Genomic DNA, 5990 nt, shown 5'->3' with positions numbered 1-5990 from the left:
AATGTTGTTTACTGGTCAAGTGGTGAGGATTTTTGTTTTCTTGACATTGAGATGTAATCCATACTGAATGTATACTACATCTCTTTGATCTTCATCAGAAAATGTTGTAAGTCCTCTTCACTTTCAGCAAGCAAGGTTGTATCATCTGCATATCGCAGGTTGTTAATGAGTCTTCATCGAATCTTGATGCAAAGTTTTTCTTCATAGAACCCAGCTTCTAGGATGATTTCCTCAGCATACAGATTGAATAAGTGTTGCACACTTTTCTTAATTTTGAAACATTCAGTGTTCCCATGTTCTGTTTGAACAACTGCCTCTTGGTATAGGTACAGATTCACTCATGAGCAAAATTAAGTGTTCCAGAATACTCATATTTTGCAATGTTGTCCATAGCTTGTCACGATCCTGAATAATTGTATGAGAAATGTTTTTCTCATTTCTCATGCAATTATGCAGGATGATGCAATGCCCACATATCTGGAGAATGCTGAGCCATCAGTGTTTTTGTCTTTTATGCAGGCTCAATTACTTGAGCTTGTTGGTGGTGGTAAGTGCCCTAGAGTCAGTTCCCACCCATAGTTACATTGTATAGTGTTTCTGAGGAGCAGCTGGTGAGTTTGAACTGCAGTTCTGGCAGTTCAAACTACCTTAAAGTCCAGCAAATTATCCCAAGCTGTCAAAACATAAACTTTCACTGAATTTGTCAAGTTTGTGAAAGTTGAATAATTCAGTATGCAGAGTAGTGGATTAAGTTTGGATTTGTTCTGGTCTTCACTGGGGATTTGTGGTTGTAGAAAGGTCTTTTCTCTATCCACAAAACTTCAAGTAAGTGTAAGTTGTGATTTCACCCTGGTCACACATGAACATCAATGCTATTTCTTAATTGCTGCTTCCATGAGTTTTCATAGTGGATACAAGAAAAATGAAGTTCCTCACAGCTTCAATCTTTTCTCCATTTATCATGATGTTATTTATTGATCCATTTGTGAAGATTTTTTAATATTTCTTTACATTAAGTTGAAATCCATACCAAAGGCTTTGACCTTCATCAATAAGGATTTTTTGTCCACTTCATTTTCAGCAAGCAAGGTTGTATCGTCTGCACATCACAGGCTGTTAATGAGTCTTCTTCTAATCCTGATGCCATGTTCTTCTTTATATAATCCAACTTCTCTCAGCATACATTTTGATAACTACAGTGAACAATACAATTCTGGCACTCACCTTTCCTGATTTTAAACCATTCTGTATCCCATTTTCTGTATGAAAAACTATTTCTTGGTCTGGAAGACCCATTCCTCACAATGTTATCCATGTATTTTCATTATACATGCAGTTTTGCATACTCAATAAGCATAAGCAAACATCTTTCTGACATTTCCTGTCTTTAGCCAATATCCAACTAACACCTAGTTCCACACCCTCTGCTGGTTCTGACTTGAAATTCTGGCAGTGCTCTGTTGATTTATTGTGTCAATCCTTTTTGAATTATCTTTAAAAAAAGTTTTGTCTTCAAGTCATATTTATAATATTGTTCAATGATTTCCTCATTCCTTTGGGCCGCCTCATTTTGGAAGGGCACAAATATGGATCTCTTCCAATGGTTGCCTAAGTAATCCTCCTCCAAATTCCTTTACCTTGACAAGTTAGTGCCTCCAGTGCTGCATCAGTTTATTGAAGTATTTCAATTTATAGTCTGTCAGTTGCTGTATCTTTGTTTTTCACTACGGATTTCATTATAATACTATTTGATTTTGTCTTCTCAAGCTGTTGTTTGAAATTTTCTATTCAACTGCTTTACTTTCTCATTTCTCCCATTTGCCTTAACTTCTCTATTCTCAATGGCAAGGCTCCGTGACTTCCATTTTGGTCATGTTAATTTTTTTTTCCTTGTCTTTTTAAGGACCTTTTTCTGTCTTCCTGTTTGATATTCTTCATGCCATCCCGAAGTCTTATGGTATTGTACTATTGTATACTGCATCAAATCTGTTCTTGAGAAGATCTCAAATTTAAGATGGGATATATTCAGGTATTCAGGGTCATATTTTTTTCTTTTGAAATTGTTTTAATTTTTTCAGCTTCAGATTGAACTTACATAGGCTCAATTGATAATCTGTTACACAGTCTACTCTGGCTCTGTTTTGGCTGATTATGTTGAGCTTTTCAGCCATCTCTTCACACAGATATAGTCAATTGGATTCCTGTTTATTACATCTGGTGAGGTCCATGTTGTATGTAAAAGGTATTTATAATTAAGAACACCCACACTTGCAAATAATACTTACTTGACCTGGTTTCAATGGCTACATAATCAGAGCTCAGCTAGAAGAAGAAATAAGAGGGAAAACAGAGTAATCTGATATATTTGATGAACTTGACCTACACCTGTGGATGCAGTAGCTCAAAAGAGGGAACAAATCTTTATAGCAAGGATCATTCCCACCCCCCTCCATATACAGAGTAGACAAGGATGGGCAACTCGGGTGTTGGCTACCCAAAATGGGGGGACTATAAAGGCAAGAAGTGACTGGCTTACAAGCTTTCAAGAGGGAACCTAGATCCAGAGGGTGTGGAGGAAGCTAGAATCTCCACTGAGTAGTATCCAATCTGTCTAGGCAGGGCTGATGAAAGGAAATGCGGATACGTCTCTTGTGATACAATAGTGAATAACTGTTATCAGGACTGCTTGTGAGGGTTGGAGATGTAAAGGTAGACATTTTGTAGCAATGAGGGGAGTGATTAATTTTGCAGTCTAGGAGCGGAGATCCCTGGGACCATCAGTGGAGAAGAGCGGAGAGCGGGACCCTACCCAGAGAAGCAGTGATGCCTGAGATGGAGGCAGAGATGATGACGTGGAGAGATGAAGCAGCTGGGGAGTTTAGACACAGAGAGGGAGAGGGGCTGTGTGCTGACAACTGGGGGACAGGCTTGTAGGGTATACACTTTGGTTGGTTGATGATGCATGGAGGTGATTGTAACCATAGCATAGAAATGAAACAATATACAATAGGATGAATGTAAAACTAATGTTCTCCCATGTAAACTATCACATAATTCACAATAAAACATTTTTAAAAATGATATTTATAATTAATAAATCAAAAGTCTTGCAAACTAGACAGTATTTCATTCTGTTGTGAATAGGGTTTGTATGAGTCAGAACCAACTTGATGGCCCTATGTAGCAATAACAAAACCATTTAAGTTACTGCATGTGAAGCAAAAATTTCATTATACTGGTTGACTTCCGTTTTCCTTGTTTCCTGTTTTCCTAGCTCTTGTTTACTTCATGTTTCATATACTTTATTAGATCCCATAGCTTATCTGGTCTTAGGTCACTATTGTTCAATCTTGAAATGGTTTCTAAATTAATGTAGAATATACCGAATGGATATATTTTGGCTCTTGAGGAATCCTGATGTTGTTCTGTAGGATAAGTAAGGTCAGTTTGAACTGCAAGGCTGGTGGTTCAATCCAGCAGTCATCTACTCCTTGGAAACCATAAACAGTGTCCAATGAATCAGAATCAATTTAATGAACTTAAACAACATACTTTGCCTCTTGTGGACTTGTTTTAATTTCTCCAGCTTCAACCTGAACTTGCATAACAGCAGCTGATGATAGTTATTCATTTGGCTACTTGTTTTAACTGATGATGTTAAGCTTCTTCATCTTCTCTTTGTATTGTTGTTGTTGTTAAGTGCTGTCAAGTTGGTTCCGACCCATAACGACCCTGAACAGGGTTTCTGAGGCTGTATGTCTTTACGGGAGCAGAAAGCCTCATCTTTCTCCTGCGGAGCAGCTGGTAGTTTCAAACTGCTGACCTTGTGGTTGGCAGCCCGAATCGTAATCACTACACTACCAGAGCTCTTTGTATAGATGCAGTTTATTTGATTCCTGTGTATTCTACCTAATGAAATACAGATATAGTGATCATTTATGTTGTTAACAGAATATTTGTCCAATAATTAGATATTTTATATTACAAAATTTCATATGGGACATCTGGAGAAATTTCTATAGCAAAAGATATATTTCCCAGCATCTGTATGCTGGAGAGCAACTTTCTGAATGTCTTTTGACATCCATGTTGGTTTTTCTTTCATCCTTGTTATTTTAATGACCTTTTGCTCTTCCTATATGATGTTCTTTGTTGTTGTTAGGTGCCATCGACTCAGTACCAACTAATAGTGTACAACACCATGGAAAACTTCCCAGTCCTTTGCCAGTCTCACAATCATTGCTACGGTTGAGCCCATTGCTACTGTCACATGATATCCTTCTACAAGAACTGGTCCCTCCTGTTAATATGCCAGAAGTATGAGAGATGAAGTCTGCCCAACCTGACTTACAGGGAGCATTCTAGCTGTACTTTTAACACAGATTGACTTGTGGATGATGTTCTTTATGTCATCCAAAAACTTTTCTGGTTGTGGTCATTAGTGTCTAATGAATCAAATCTGTACTGGAGATGATCTCTAAATTCAGGTGGGATATGTTAGGTCATATTTTAGTGTTCATGGAATTGTTTTAATTGTTTTAGCTTCAGTCTGAACTTGATTATGAGCAATTGATGGTCTGTTCTACAGTCTACCTTGACCTTGCTTTCACAGATGATATGGAGCTTTCCCACTGTCTCTTTCCACTGATGTAGTCAATTAAATGTCTGTTTATTTCATCTAGTGAGATCATCTTTTATGTTTTTTAAAAAAGGTATTTGAAATGAATGTCATTGTTTTTTTCAAATTCTATTGTGTGATCTCCAGCATCATTTTTAACACCAATAAAATGCTTGCTTCTAACATTTGTATTCCAATTTCCAGTAATTATCAGTACATTTTGATTACTTGTAATATCAATTTCAGATTGAAGAGGTTGTAAGAATTATTAAATTTAATCATCACTGGCTTTAGTTATTGGTGCTAAATTTGAATAATAGTTGTATTAACTGTACTTCCTTGTAGGCATATGGATTTTAGCCTATCAAGGACAGAATATTACTTCAAGAAAAATCTTAAGATGTTCTTTTTTATGATGAACATGAAAACATTCATCTTTTATTTGTCATTTCACCATAGGAAACCATGTGATTGTCAGATTCAAAAAGACCAATTCCAGTCCATTTTCCCTCACTAATGCCTAGAATATAGATTTTATGCATTGCGTTTTATTTTTGGAAATTTCCAAATTTCATAAATTCATACTTTGTGTATTCCAAGTCCTGATTATTAATGGATATTTAAAGTTACCTTTCCCTATTTAGAGTTGAGCCCCATCAGCAAATGAAGGTACAAAAAGCTTCACTCCAATCATGTTATCACAGTCAAGGCTGAAGAAGCAGCTCGTCCCGTGTCATATTTTGAGTGCTTTCTACCTGAGTAGCTTATCATCTGGCACTATATCTGACCATATGCTGTTGACGTCATCAAGTTCCAATATTGAATGTTCTAGTGCTATCTGTCAGTGTTCCACTGCTACTTATAATGTTTTTCAGTGATCAGATATTCAGTATTAGTCTGTCTCTCCTTCTTCCAAGTCTGTCTTACACTGGATACTTACCTGAAACCTGTCCACCCATGTGTGGCTCTACTGGTGTTTAAAATCTCAATGGCATACTTTCCAGGATTACAGAAGCACAAACACCACCATAATACAACAAACAGATTGATGAGTGGTGTGTGTGTGTTGTTGTTGTTAAGTAATTCTATTCTGACCAATAGTGACCCTGTAGAGGGTTTCTGAGGAGCAGTTAGTGAGCTTGAACTACCAACCTTGCTGTTCAAAACAACTTTGCAGTCTAGTGCATTAACCCATAGAACAATACCAGGATTTTCACAAAGTCAGCAGTTCAAAACTACCAGCTGTTCCACGGGAGAAAGATGAGGCTTTCTACTCCTATAAAGATTTACAGCCTCAGAAACCCTGTACAGGGTCACTATGAGTCAGAACAGACTCCACAGCACATAACAACAACAACAAATATATATATCC

This window comes from Chrysochloris asiatica, unplaced genomic scaffold (assembly GCF_000296735.1).
Source record: "Chrysochloris asiatica unplaced genomic scaffold, ChrAsi1.0 scaffold00338, whole genome shotgun sequence".
NCBI classification, from domain to species: domain Eukaryota; kingdom Metazoa; phylum Chordata; class Mammalia; order Afrosoricida; family Chrysochloridae; genus Chrysochloris; species Chrysochloris asiatica.
This window is presented reverse-complemented; position numbering follows the sequence as displayed.